The sequence below is a fragment of the Rhea americana genome, unplaced genomic scaffold, assembly GCF_003343005.1.
Source record: "Rhea americana isolate MKP2758 unplaced genomic scaffold, rheAme1 scaffold_162, whole genome shotgun sequence".
Taxonomy (NCBI): Eukaryota; Metazoa; Chordata; class Aves; order Rheiformes; family Rheidae; genus Rhea; species Rhea americana.
Window position 1 is genome coordinate 678,948 of NW_028185728.1, and position 13,594 is coordinate 692,541.

At 40.9% G+C, this 13,594-nt stretch overlaps 1 protein-coding gene across 1 annotated transcript in view; it reads right to left on the reverse strand.

Moving 5' to 3' along the window:
• KIFAP3 (kinesin associated protein 3) overlaps positions 1-263 on the reverse strand; it is a 71,242-nt gene extending 70,979 nt beyond the window's left edge. The window contains exon 1 of the mRNA XM_085300221.1: positions 244-263. The gene's annotated coding sequence lies outside the window, so the exon portion shown is untranslated. The remainder of the gene's footprint in view (positions 1-243) is intronic.
• Positions 264-13,594: the final 13,331 nt, after the last annotated feature.

Sequence of the window (13,594 nt, forward strand, 5' to 3'; positions counted from 1 at the left end):
CGCCAGCCTGGGAGGCCCGCGCTGGTGCCCCGTCGTGGTGCCCGGCCGGTAACGGTCGCCCCGGCGTCGCCTCGCGCCTGAGGCGGAGCCCGCCAAAAAGCGTCCGCGGCCGGCGACGCCTTTGCAGACGCATCGTCCTTCCGGGGGCCACAGCGCTGCTGCCCCGGGCGGCGGCTGAAGTCCAAAGCGGCGGTGTGAAAAGTTAGGCTGTACAAGGAGAGCCCGAACCCGCCGTTGTTTTACCTGGCGTTTCCAAAGAGCGTCGTTTGTGAGAGCTGTCAGACTCCGTCTCTAACGAGGGAGCCTGTATGGGCTGTAGTTGAAATAAGGTATGTGTCAGAGCAGCAGCTGGTGCAGAACGGAGGTTCCCTGGAGTCACTGCGACAGCCTGGCAGAGGTGAAGGAGGCCCAGCTCCAGCCACTGAGCAGCCCTGCTGCCCGGCTGGCTCGAGGCTAAACAGCTCACACATAAAACCAGAGGCAGTTCTGCCTCTTTGGCAGGTCTCTGTACCTTCTTAAAATAAGGTTTTCACTTCTGCTTGTTTTTGTAAAATGCTRTGAAACTGTATCATGTGGGATTTGTAGAGTTTTTTTTTTTTTCCTTAAAACAATTGTTTGAGAAGCAGGGATTGTTGTTTGGGTTTTAGGGTAAAAGGACAGCACTACTTTGTAGCACTACTATCGGTTAAACAAGATGCAGGGCAGATCCATTGGTGCGTAGCTGGCTGGACTRCTCTTCATGGACCCGCAGTCCAATTATGTATAACCAAAATGGCTGCTGGCCTGAAGTCATGAGGTAATATAAAAATAATGGCCAGGTATCTAAGCTTTCATTTTTGCTGTCACAAAATATTAAGAATAAAACCTTAATGCCCATTAATCCCATTGAACACAATCATTTCTTATAAATTTTCATTTTTTCTTTATTCACCAACAAAAAATATATGTCATATTTCAGCAGCCGTTCAAATAAGTATGAGCCAAAATTTAACCTCTGAAGTCATCTAAATAAACAGCCTGTACTATGTATCTGACAACCTCCACCTATTTTGCTGAGAATCTCTTTTTTAATCTGGTTGCATATGCAGAATAGTTTTAGACCCCTGTAAAAGACTAGACCGAAGATGAAAATGATGCAAAAAAGTGAGACCTGAAAAATATGAGGGAAAAAATGTTTATTGCAATTAAATGTGCCATGCTGCCTGGGCTAAAGTTGGCTGTTTGTCAGGGCCTGGAAGGATAGCAAAGCTTGTCTCAGCCTGACAGAGACCAAATCAAAATGATCTCAGATTTGCTCTGCTTATTGTAATTGAGCCATAAGCAATGTTAAGCAGTGACTGCCAGTCAGTGCTGGGTGACGCTGGGTTTAGATGACCATGTGGCATAAACATTAAAACCTTGCCTTACATAGCAGATTCTTTCAAAATTATATTGCAAACCAACTGCTGCCCAGGGGTTGGTTTCAGACTCTTCCCCTGAGTTGTTATGTTGCATTGCACAAGTTCTTTTGCCCTTTTTTTCATAGTGTGATAAGGTGTATGGCATTATTTAGAGACCTAAGAGATTCCCTTCACCTCTATGTTGGAAGCATACACAAGGAGAGACAAAGCAGGCTAAGCTAGGTTTTATATATTTTTCTGTTGTCTGATTTGTTCAAGTTTCATTCAGTCCTTTCCAGTTATTTCAACATCGTAATTAAAAAGAAACAAAATAGCCAGTATTGTTTTTCTATAGAAAGTAAAATTATTAAAATGTAGTAGATTAGATTCTGCCTTGAAGAACTGAGAAACCAAAGCAACTCTGAGATTTGCAATCGCTCTTTGAAAGAGTGCTTCTTTCTCTCAGGAAAAAAAAACATGCAGGGATTTTGGAGGAAAAATAATGAATATGGGACATTTTCATAGCCCTTTAAAAATGAAATGTGTAGTACTCTGTAGTGACCTTGATTAGCTAAAATAAAATACTACAATCTGAAAGGATGGCTTTCAGAGTAAACATTTTAAGTGATTAGAGTATGCCACTCGGTGCAGAGACGATGTTGTTCTGGTGTGCTGTCACATAGTTAAGTGATTGAGGCATGGAGGTAATAAACTCTTTGCTTGAATGTTTATATTAGAAGGAAGATGTGAGACAAGGCAAAACAAAATCTGATATGCAAAGGGAAACTCTGGTTTAACTCTATGATCAAATTTATTTTGGGACACAGATCAAGATGATTTTTGAATGCCTTTCTGATCATAAGTGGCAGAGACATYTGCACAAGAGAAGGACATTTTCAGTATGACACATAATCATACTGTAAAACACTAAATGGTTGCTATCCTTGAAAGTAGGACTTCACAAAAGCAAAAACAAGAGTATACATGGAGAGCTTGATTTGTATTTTGTAATATGCCTAATTCAACTACCGACCCAAGGAAATGCAATAATTTGCAGTTTATTTTAACCGATGAGGAAATTTATTTGCAGATTTTCATTTATTCAGATGTAAAAAGAAAAGTTTGAAGATGTGAAAAGAAACAGACCTCTTCAGAGAGAAGTATGGCTTTCTTTTAATTAGGCACTATAGAGCAAAGGGCACCATTTTATCCCTTGGCTCATTCAAATCAGAATTGCTCACTTCTGTGATAGCAATCTCTTTTGACTGCTTTATACTATTGCTCGCTTGGCTGAGCTAGTGTATGCAGCTGGTGGTAAACTGACTTCTGCCATCCTGTGCCTCAGCAATCTTCATGGCAGCAGTGTAACGAAATGTGCTTGTGCAAACCTGCACGGCTGCCTGCAAAGCAGAATAAATATCTATTTACTCATTTCCTAAGCATGGCTAATCTAAGAAGTGTTAGAAGATATGAGACAACGGTAATCTTTTTATTTTACCTTTTTCTTTTCTTAATGGATCTAGCCTTTAAGAATGAATTTTGCTGCAAGAAATGCAACAGAACAGCAGGCTATGTATTTTTAATGTCCTCCGCATGGTGCACTAGAATTTGTGCATCTCATTTCTGCTTATTTTCTGACACACAAAGCCTGAAATGCAATATCCTGATGCAAAGAGCCAAAGCAGTACTTTCAGTCTGGATTAATTTTAATTGGATTAAGGATAACATAGAAAGATCAAATATAAAAGTGTCCGTGTAAGGGTGAGCAGATGCCCTGTGTCTGTAATATCATCTTGTGGGCTCTAGTGTCAAGGATACAGATTTCTTGTGCAAAATCCTGATTCCACTGAAGTCGATGGGAGTTTTACCATTGACCCCGATGGGGACAGAATTTCACCTCTTCATGTTTATTAGATGCAGCAGGCATAAAGCAGACTTATAGCTGTAAAGGCCATGCTATTTTATGGTTCTGACTCTGCAAGCTCTCAAGCGCGTGCTTAATTTTGCCACAGTAATAAAGTTAAGCGCCAGCTTAAGTGTTTGCAAGAAGGGGTCTCCTTTACACTTGAACAAGCCTATACTTGGTCATAAATCAGGAATTCTCTCCCTCTTCCCTTCCCCAAAATAGAAAAAATCTGAATGTGACCATTAAAATCTTTTTTTTCTACTTAGCTCATTTTTTTGCAATTTTTTTAGTTTTTATCAAAAAAAAGGGACAGGCAAAGGAAAGGTAAGGATTGGACACCTGAACTGAAATTGTTTTGCTTAGATGACATTTAATTTACTTGTTTCAAACAAACTCAAAGGGAAAATTTCAATTTCTAATAATTCTTTTAAATATCTTAGATAATGGCTATTTCTTAAGAAAAATGCCACTTTTCAGCACTTTGCAGCCAAAATCTTTTTTTATTAAATTTTTGAACTATCCTGCCTTCATATGGGGGTAAATCCTGCTCCTGCTGCAGCCAGCGGAAATCACATTGTTTGCTTCCACTTCTTTTTAACCAAAGCACAAGAAGTATAGCAGAGAGGAAGCCCAAGGAGATGCATTTAAATTAAACAAATTCGGAACTGAAATTGAGTGTAATATTTTAGTGGGATAGCAGTTAACTGATGGAGTAACTTACCTTAGGAGTCATGACTGGATGCTTCCACTTTATTATCAGTGTTTTTATCAGGAGTAGAAACAAATGTTGCAGCTTAAACAGAGTCATAGATTCATGGCAAATAATACTGGAAGCAACCTCTTTTAATCTMTCCCCTTGCCCCAAGGCCAGATCATTTGTACCCTTACTATTTCTGTCACTAATACCATCTCTAGTAATGGATATTATAGTCTTCTGGGGAATCTATTCCAAGGCTTGATTACCCTTAGTGCAAGAAAATCTTTTTTTTTTAACAAAGTTACTTAGTCAGCCCATATTTTTCTTGAAGAGCCATACCCAAATCTGAACATGATACTTCAGTTGAAGCCTTTCCAATAGGCTTGAAGGATGTCTTCATGTTGTTTACGGAGACAAAGTAATCCTTCCACTTAGTGTTCATAAAGTTAGTCTTAATGCAGGGATCATGGATAGGATTCTTGGAAACATATTACACTGAAGGGCCAACTAGATAATTACGACAGTCCTTCTGGCTTGAAGTCTGGAGAATATGGAAGATGAGTATACAGTAAATTCCTTTAATTCCTTTCTTATGTTAATTTGTCTTACCTACATCATTGTTAATAATAATAGATGTATTAGTTCATGGGGTAGGGGCGATGATGGTAGAGTCAGTTTTAGACTCATTGGGAACCCAAATGGATGCTAAGAGAGATCTTTTATCGCTCACATGATCAATGAACTGTAGTTCTGTCTGATTTAGTACACCTTTTGCTCTGCTTTCCCTTTCCAGAACCAACTGTGGCGATGAGGCTAGAATGGAAATTGGAAGAACTTGTGCAGCAAGACAGTGCTAAAAACAAATGTAAGGTAAGTGAGAGACAGCTAGGAGCTGGTGACAAGGTGAGTGCATGGGGGCTGTAGCTGTGTTTCCTTCTTTTTTAGGAGAACCTTAAGGCTGCACTTGCTTGCTACCTAGACAGGTCTTGTCACTCCACCTAGGCCATCAGTTCTTGGTGGGATGATATCAGACAAGCAGAGTGCTCCAGGATATTTTCCTGTGAGTACCCTGGGGTGCTTACTAAAATGCCTCTGACAAGGGCAGATAAGATTTGCAGGCAGCTTGGCTCTGGAGCAGTGGGGATTCCAGGTGCTGTCCTAACTGGTTTAGCACAGAAACAGCCAGGGAGATTGCTAACTATGAAACATGATGGAGGACTAGCAAGTGTATGGCAGGCTTTTGTCTGAAGAGGACAAAAACCAAGGGAAAGGAGGATTGGGCCCTGGTCTGACCCTCCTCGGGTAAGAGAATAAGAGAGTCCAGGAGTTCGGCTCTGGTAATGACTTTCTCATGAGCTTCTGAGTTACAATAGTGGAAGTTTTACAATGCTGTTGAGCTGTGTGTTGAAAAAACAATCCTCCAGCTTTCAACTAATTTAGTTACCATCTGTGAGCTGTTTAGGTAATTCCCCTCGTTTAGCTTTCCCCATTTAATTTTGCTAGGTATGCCTTTTCTTCATTACACCTCCTTTWCATTTATTCGTACAGGCACAGAGTAGCAAATAGGTACGTAACTCAGAGGATTTTCTACAGTGTTTGTCACTGGTGTGCTTTGAGGGCAGAAAAAGGTAATGCTAGATTATTGTAGCCCAACCACACCTTATAGTAATTTTGGTTTGTGGACCTGTAGTCTGCTCTGTTCTTAACACAACAGTGAATTTTAGACACATACAGAAAGTGCAAAATACATAAATAAAAAGAGCTTCATGCAATTAAACTCCAATACTGGCATTTTTATAGATATCCATGTCTTATTTTATGCTTTCTGTACAAAATTCAGTTCACTGTTGGACTKCAAATTTTGAAATTAACTTACTAAGGTTGTCCTTAATTCACCCAGGTCAGGCTAGTATTGCATCCCATATTATGCATTATATTTTCCTGCAACCCGGGGCATATCAGTTATCATGGCAAGGCACAGTGAGGTAAGTTAATTAATTCCAATATATGCTGGGCTCTATCAACTAATACTGAAGAATCCCAGAAGAAGAAAAGAACTGTAATTGTACCAGAGCTATCCTGTGTTTCCTATAGTTTCGTCTGGATTTTTTTTTTTTTTTTGTATATTATATTGTCTTGTTGCCAGTGTTCATGGTCTCTGAAATTAAAAACATTCCTCATAAAAAGGATTACGAGATTAAAAATATTGCTCATAAAGAACATGTTGATCCTCACTGGAAGGATGACAGACTTAAAAACATCAAATTATTGATGTCACCAAATAAAACTAATTTAAGAGATAGCAATGCATTTTTAAAGAAAAAGTAGGATGTGTTAGATTTACAAACTGTAAGAGATTTCCTTCCCAGTAAGCTCATTCTTCATTTATCATTTTATAATAAGAAAACCCTTTAAATTTAAAGTTAGCCTCATACAAATGTCACTTTCTAGCTTTCTTGCTAATCCAGAGGAAATATTATCCTAGTGGTCCCTGAGGTCCAATGTCTAGGTGTTGGATACATGATAAACTTACTTGAAGCTTTCTTAGTGAGATATAGTTCTCTGGAGACAGCTGTGGATTTAATTTTTCAAGGTTTAGTACAACCTAACCTTTTAAAAATAAGATTTAAGTTTCCCTTGTCAGGTCACTTAAGAGTTTCTTCTTTTATTTTCCTCCTTTTTTTTTCTCCTCTGCTACTTGCCCAGACTTCTAATCTCTGGCCTCTGGAGGAAACATTTAACCATCTCAAACTTTTCATGTCTTGATTATTCTTCGTTTCCAAAGGACAATACGCACACATTTTGCTTTTGAACAGTTGCAGAGTGAGAGGTCAGATAGCACACAGTCATGCAGACCAAATAGTTTTCAGTCTATGCATGTAAGTTTCTACTTTCAGCTCTGAAGAAAAGCGTTTTTTGAAAGTTTAGAGTCACTCCTCTGTGTAAGAATAGTATTTCACAAGAAGAGGTATGTATGTACTCTCTGAAATACGTGTTCCCATGTGTTTATGCTGTCCAGGAGTTGGGCTTAATCTAGTTTTCTTGCCTCTTGATACTTACCACTTATTTTTCCAGAAAATGAGTTTAATGTTCCAAGGCACGCACAGGATTTAACCAGATAGTTCCTGATATTGTGAAATTGCACACAGCTCAGAGACAACGTAAGGATGAAGGCTATCCAAGCCAGCAATTTCACAGATACACTGTATATGAACTGTAAAAGGTAGTATACTTATGACACTTCTGATCCAGTAAAAATGCTGCTTAGAGCTCCTTACCCCCTCCCATCTGTTGCCCCCCTCCTTCTGGCAGGCCAGTCCTTCTTGAGAGCTAAAGGTGGCTGAGGCCTTTTAAAGTCACTCTTCAGAGTTGTTCCCTACAGTCAACCTTTTTTTTTTTTTTTTTTTTTTTTTTTTTTTTTTTTTTTTTTTTTTTTTTTTTTTTTTTTTTTTTTTGAAAGCGTTTTATGCTTTCATCAGGTCTTTTCTTCCTCCCTCTAATAACTTTTTAACATGTTAGCCAAGTGCAGTCACCATCGAATGATGTATATAGAGTCTGGAAGATAACTAATAGGTTTGTTCGAACTGGCTGCCAGGTAGGTTAGAGATACTCCACTGATGTGGGTTAAGCAGAGTTCAGCTGCTGGGCAGCAGTTAAGGGGCCAGTTACTAAGTGCACACTAGCTAGTGAGATGGTACAGGTGAATGGGCTGGCCAAGCTTTCCCAGAAGAGCTTGAGACTTGCCACAGCCCATGCAGTTTCTTGTGTCAGGTGGATCTTTTGCAATATATGCCAGGTCGGAAGAGGTATGTGGGCTATTTCAGGTAGAAGCAGACACAAATTTAAAGGAAACAAAGCACTGTATAGCTCCACTATTCACAGACAACACATTTTCCAGTTAGTTTTAAGTGCCCTGACTAAAAGGATGTTTTCCACCACTGTTAGGTGCTTCTATACTAGGTAGGGAAGAGCATCAGGGAAATGCCAGCTTGATTTTTGCTGCCTTAGCCAGATGGGAGGGATCCACAGAACTCCCATCCTGAGTCTTTTCACTTCAGCTTCTGTAATAGCCCTATGGTCCCATCTCCATCTCTGGCAAATTGCAGAAGATTAAATGATCTTTCTAACCTGTGGTCTGACCAAATCACTCCTGCATATCTATTATGCCTTGCACCCTCTCCTTCCTCATGTCAGATTTTTTTGTCTTATCCTAATGTTCCCACTCCAGAGAAAGGTTGTCCTGCCCTGGCATCACCACCCTCTTGTCAAGTCTCATCACTGGTATATGTTGTGATATGCCCAGAATGGGAGCCTTGATGCCCTGGTCCTTTAAGAGTTCGTGAAAATACCTAGTCTGCCTCTGTGAGGAAGCAGTATGTAGATGCTAAGAATTAGCTGAAACATAAGTTTCTTGGCAAATGGATTTAACCATTTCACCTAGTCATTGCTACTATTCACTGTTAGAAACAAACTACTGGGCAAGATGCATTTTGGGCTGAGCAGATGGGTCGGTCTTATACTTTGGATATGGTCCAGCTGAGTGAAAGTGGAGAGGCGTATTTTTCTAGCAGTGCTGTGTTCAGAAGTAGCTTTGATGGTGTAGTTTGCTGTCTTTCTTTTGCTTTGGAAGTGAACATAAAGCCTGTTTGAGAGACTACCAAAGCCTTTCTGGCAGTTACATACCAGAGCTGAGAGAGATCATCAAGACCAGCTTATCTCCCACTTGCCCAGTTTTCCCACAGGCTCTTCTGTATTGTTTTTTGTGCTGTTTCCTGAGTGTGCAACATTCGCTTTATTCTGACCCATCAAACCACTATCCCTTCTAGTCGCTCCTTAAAACTTTTCTTATGTGCAGTCCACAAGGACTGAGACAGCTAGTCTTCAGACCTCCTTCCTCCTCCTTTAAAGAACTCTGTCTGCATTCTTAAACACAGAGCAATGAGGGATGCGTACTATGCGAGCACGCACACAGAGGGCTACAGCTGACTTGATCTTAAACCTACAGAGCCTGCCATTCRGCCAGAAGGAGATTTTTGTTAGCTTTCACCTAGAGAAGGAGCTTTATCATACACTTAAGCCAACAGAGGGCAATATACACAAAAATCAGTATCAAGAAGGAATGATTTTAAAAGACAGTTCTAAGCAGCCCAGCCCTTACTGTATCTGGAGTCACATATCACAGTGAAAGATGCATTCCATGCTGGACCTAAAACCTTCTCAGGCTCCATCAATTAAACCACCACATATGGAGTGGAAGAGACTCAGCAAGGAACTCTCACTAAGGTTCAATGAAAACCAGATGTTGTGGGCACAGCTGTCATGCTTCTTATCAAGAACGGCAGAGCAGTCCCTGCTGCAGTTTCATCAGGAACCCTTCCCTTCCTTCTCTCCAGCCTCAGCAGCATTCAGAGTCCCTAACCAGAACTAAATAAAATCCTTACAGCCAAAGCATGCAGGAGTCCTCTCCAAATATTGCTGTTTACATTAGCACAGTATTTGCAGATCTCCAAATCAGTGCTCCATTGTGATTGTCACCTTCCTTGCAGACATGATGGGACAAGCTCCCACTCATACCTAAGTGGCTTCACTCACTCCCTTAAAATGTAGTTGTAGTTTTGGCTCCAGAGCTAAAAGGATTAGAGAGGTAGAACTGTGTATTCCCTCCATAGGAATAAAGCTCTGGCCAACTTTATTTACATGAATTATAATGTATTTACCCATAGGGCTCACATGCTATGTTTTGTTGCTTTAGGTGGATTCCAGATTGCTAAATTCCAAATGTATAAATGATAACAGATTGCTGCTATGACTGTACCTGTGGAAGGGCAAGGGAACTGTGCAGGGTATGCCCTGAAGGGCGTGAGTCGTCCTGACCTACAGGCAATGAACTGTGCTTTGGAAATTTGGTTCAAAGAGAAGATCTCTCACGAAAGATTAGAAGTCCTATCGTAGGAATTGGGTCTCTGCCTAAGGACCTGTTTTGCTCTACCTTTACTTGGTCTTTTTGCCACAAAGTGATTTTGCAAGACTAACTAGTGTGCTGGTGACAACAGCATTATTATTGTTTACACTTGTAAATGATAAAGTGAAACCTAATTTACCTAAATTTAATTACAAATAAACAAATAAAGAAGGAAATAAACCTGTAAACAAAGCAAGACATTTCATTTGACCTCATATGGAATGTTTTTTCCTGTGAGCAAACAAGCATTTCAGTTTCTGGTCAATCCCAAACAGTATTTTTTTCTCAATTGAGCACTCAGCTAAAACCAAATTATTTTCACAGTAATTCTTGTAAAGACTGCTGAGTCTAATTGTGCCTTTAAGTAGAGTTTAGGTGGGTGAGGATTGTGACTTAGTGTTCTGGACGTCAGCAAGTCAGACAATTAGTGCTTTCATTGACATATTATGGTTTCCCAGACACTGGCATACACTGCTGCTCTGAATATGCCATTGAAGCTGCAGTCAGAACAACACAGACACTTGCTCTTGTGGCTGCAGAGAAGTCGGGTTACCATGTGCTGTCCAACCTACAGCTGTTCTTCCCTGCCCTCAGATTTGCCAGCATGCCAGCACTTGTATTCTCTGCTTGTTCTTCTTCTGTCTCAATGATCATGTAGTTTTCAGGAACTTTTAAAAACATATCAGAGCTTAAAAAAGGAAAAAAAAAATACTTGCTCTAACATCTATTCCTGATACCATAAGCTAGGTCTGAGCATGAGGGAGAAGAATTCGTGTAAAGGCTGCTTTAATATAAAGAGACACCTTACAGCAATCTGTTGGCTTGTCTGTGCAGAAATCAGATYGCATATCGGGTGTTTTTTAAGCAGAACACAGTATTTTAAAAGCAATTTTGATCTTTTGTGACCTGCATGATATGTGGAGCTAGTACACGTATTTTCTTTTTCTCTTCTGTGCAGCTGATACATTTCAGAAGTAGCATATACAGATCAGATCTGTGGGGACAGGTAGTTACCTACTAATGTAAGAGTAAACCCAGCTTCTCTTTAAATACCCTGATGCTCCAACAAGCAGATCTGCCTGGAATCTTGCAGTGACTCATTATGAGCTATCTGATACCTTGTTTTAAACCTGCCACCCTCAGGCGTAGATCAGCTGCAGGTATTTTAACAAGAAGCTTCTCTAGCTAATCCTTCATTTTAATCTGTGATAAATCTGATGTCCTAGGACTGCCCAATCACACAGGAAGAGGAAGAAGACAGATGGAGCAACTATTTGTTTAGCCACTTAAATACAAGCACATTCTTATTTTAGACCAGAAGCTGTTTGAGGTAATGGCTGTCATGCATTAGGGCTGTGTTTACACTTTTATTTTAGTGTAGGGCTTCAGTTTACCCTGAGGTCCATATTCCCTAGTGTCCTTGCTAACAAACAGGCTGCCTTTCTACCTTTGCTTTGGAAAGAGTCAGGTAGCCTTTGGGGAAGGGCAGCCAAAGTTGAGAAGCAAGCTGGCCCGCATTTCAGCAGTAGTTCCGTGAGTAGTGTGGGTGCTACTGTGCCCATATTCAAGCCCTACTCTTCTTCTTAATGGAAATACAGGCTATATTAGTGCATGAACTGTGAAGCTGTGAGGTAAATTGATACTGTTCCTGCTCAAAATAAGGAGTTAGGAGACGGTGTGAAGCTAGCAGAGTTACGAGTAGTTCTCAGCCAGAGACACTGAGATGCTGCTTTTGAGAAATAGGCAGAGAATATGGCACCTGAGTTTTTGGAAAAACCTAGAGTTGCTGTGGCTTTTCTCCAGGCACTTCTTGGCGTAAATCTATGTTTCTATATAATCTTAGACAGCAATAATAGGAAGTGCTTTCACAGTCTTGGTGCTGTTATCATTTACCTACTCTACTGTGCTAGTATCTGAGGACTCAGTGTGTTTCCGCAGTGACCATTAGATTGYAAGGCTGTTTGGAGCGGGGACTAAGGCTTGGTTATATGCAAACAGAATAAATATACTCACTGTTTATGCCAGCTTCCATGGCATAAACATTTCCATTTCGTTCTTCTTGTGTGGGGCAGGCTACTGTGAGTGGAAATTGCTTTAAGACTATTGACAATTTATCAATAGCATTTGTAGCCAACATTCAGACTAAAAAACTAATTCTGTGAACTTTAGTTTCTGACAGATTTGTGTTGATTGGTTGGGCGTGGTAACTTGGAAAGAGAGGCACAGAAGTGCTCTTTCACCTTCCTGCTTGTGGGTTTTCTGGTGTCTCAGAAGGGCAACATTCACTGTGCAGAGTGACACCAGAATGGGAACTGTTTTTCTACTCCTTCTATTGTTTTGATGTGAACTTTGAAGTATTTTTGAGACCTCACATCTTTTTTTCTTTTTTAGTTTATATGTTGCTTGGGGAAAGGGGAACAGAGAAACTCAGAGTTATAGGCAGAGATATATATAACATGACTACACTTTCTTCTTTTTGAGGAAACCAAGCTAAAGATATATTATGAGATGATCAGAAGCAAAGCATTAAAAAATAGGGAGTGACTGCCTGAAGTATGCMATGTTTCCCTTGTGTATATATTCACTCTGGCAATTGGCTAGATCCTCAGAGGTGTAAACCCACAGAGCTTTGCAGGAGTCTCAGCCTCTGGTGTGACTTCATAGGCCCAGAGGAACCCAAATGTGTGGGCCCAAAGAGCCCACACATTCTGCTTCTGCACGGAAGGTAGGAGAGACAGGGTTCTCTTCTGCCTTTGCTCTTCTTATCCTCACAGTGAATGCAAAAGCATGGTTCCCTATGGGTCTCATGAGAGTTGCAGCCACTGTGAGCCATGTGGCTACGGCCCCAGCACCCTTACCAGTGTTGTCCTGGCTCCTGGTTTCACTAGGACCTACCAGGACTTAGGTTTCACACTTGGAATCACCCTTGCCTCTGAGCAAAGAGGTTGCTTTGCTGCACGATAGCCATTGCCAAAACCACAGCCATGACAAATGTAAACTGCAGTGTCAAATGTGGAACAGATGGGCTCTGAGTTGCTAGGTGCATCTTACAAAGTGATCTTGTGCAATGTCTTTCCAAGGCATTAATACGCTGTCTTGGCACATCTGTCCCTGGGGCACTAACCGATGAATGACTGAAGAAAGGTAAACAAAGGTAAAGGGCCAGGTTTGTGAAGAAACCAAGAGGGCTACGCTAAGGATGCATCTGAGCCCATATTTTTCAAAATGAGTTGGAGAGAGCCTCTTGTTTCTCCGATAGGTACATAACTAGGAAGAAGATTTGAGTCTGAGTTACTGCAGGAGATGACTGGGGTTTCTCAGGCCAGGAGAATGTAGCCACTCAGGCTGTGGCACCATAGGGTGAGAGCCGATATAACTAATTCCTGGCTGCCATGATCCCACGCTCTCCACCCTATCCTCCCCAGCACATTTTTGCCTCCCTTTTTGCACTTTTCTGGCACTTGTTAGGCTCTACACTGTGTTGGTTCACTGTGCTGACCTGACAGAAGAAGACAACTGATACAGCAAGCTGAAGTGGCACATCAGTGACTTCAAAAGCAGGAAGGCAGGAACAGGGAGGGTAGGAACAAAGCTAGTAGTACTTAGATTGCCTTCCGTGGAACCTCCTCTGCATACATCTCTGACAGAGT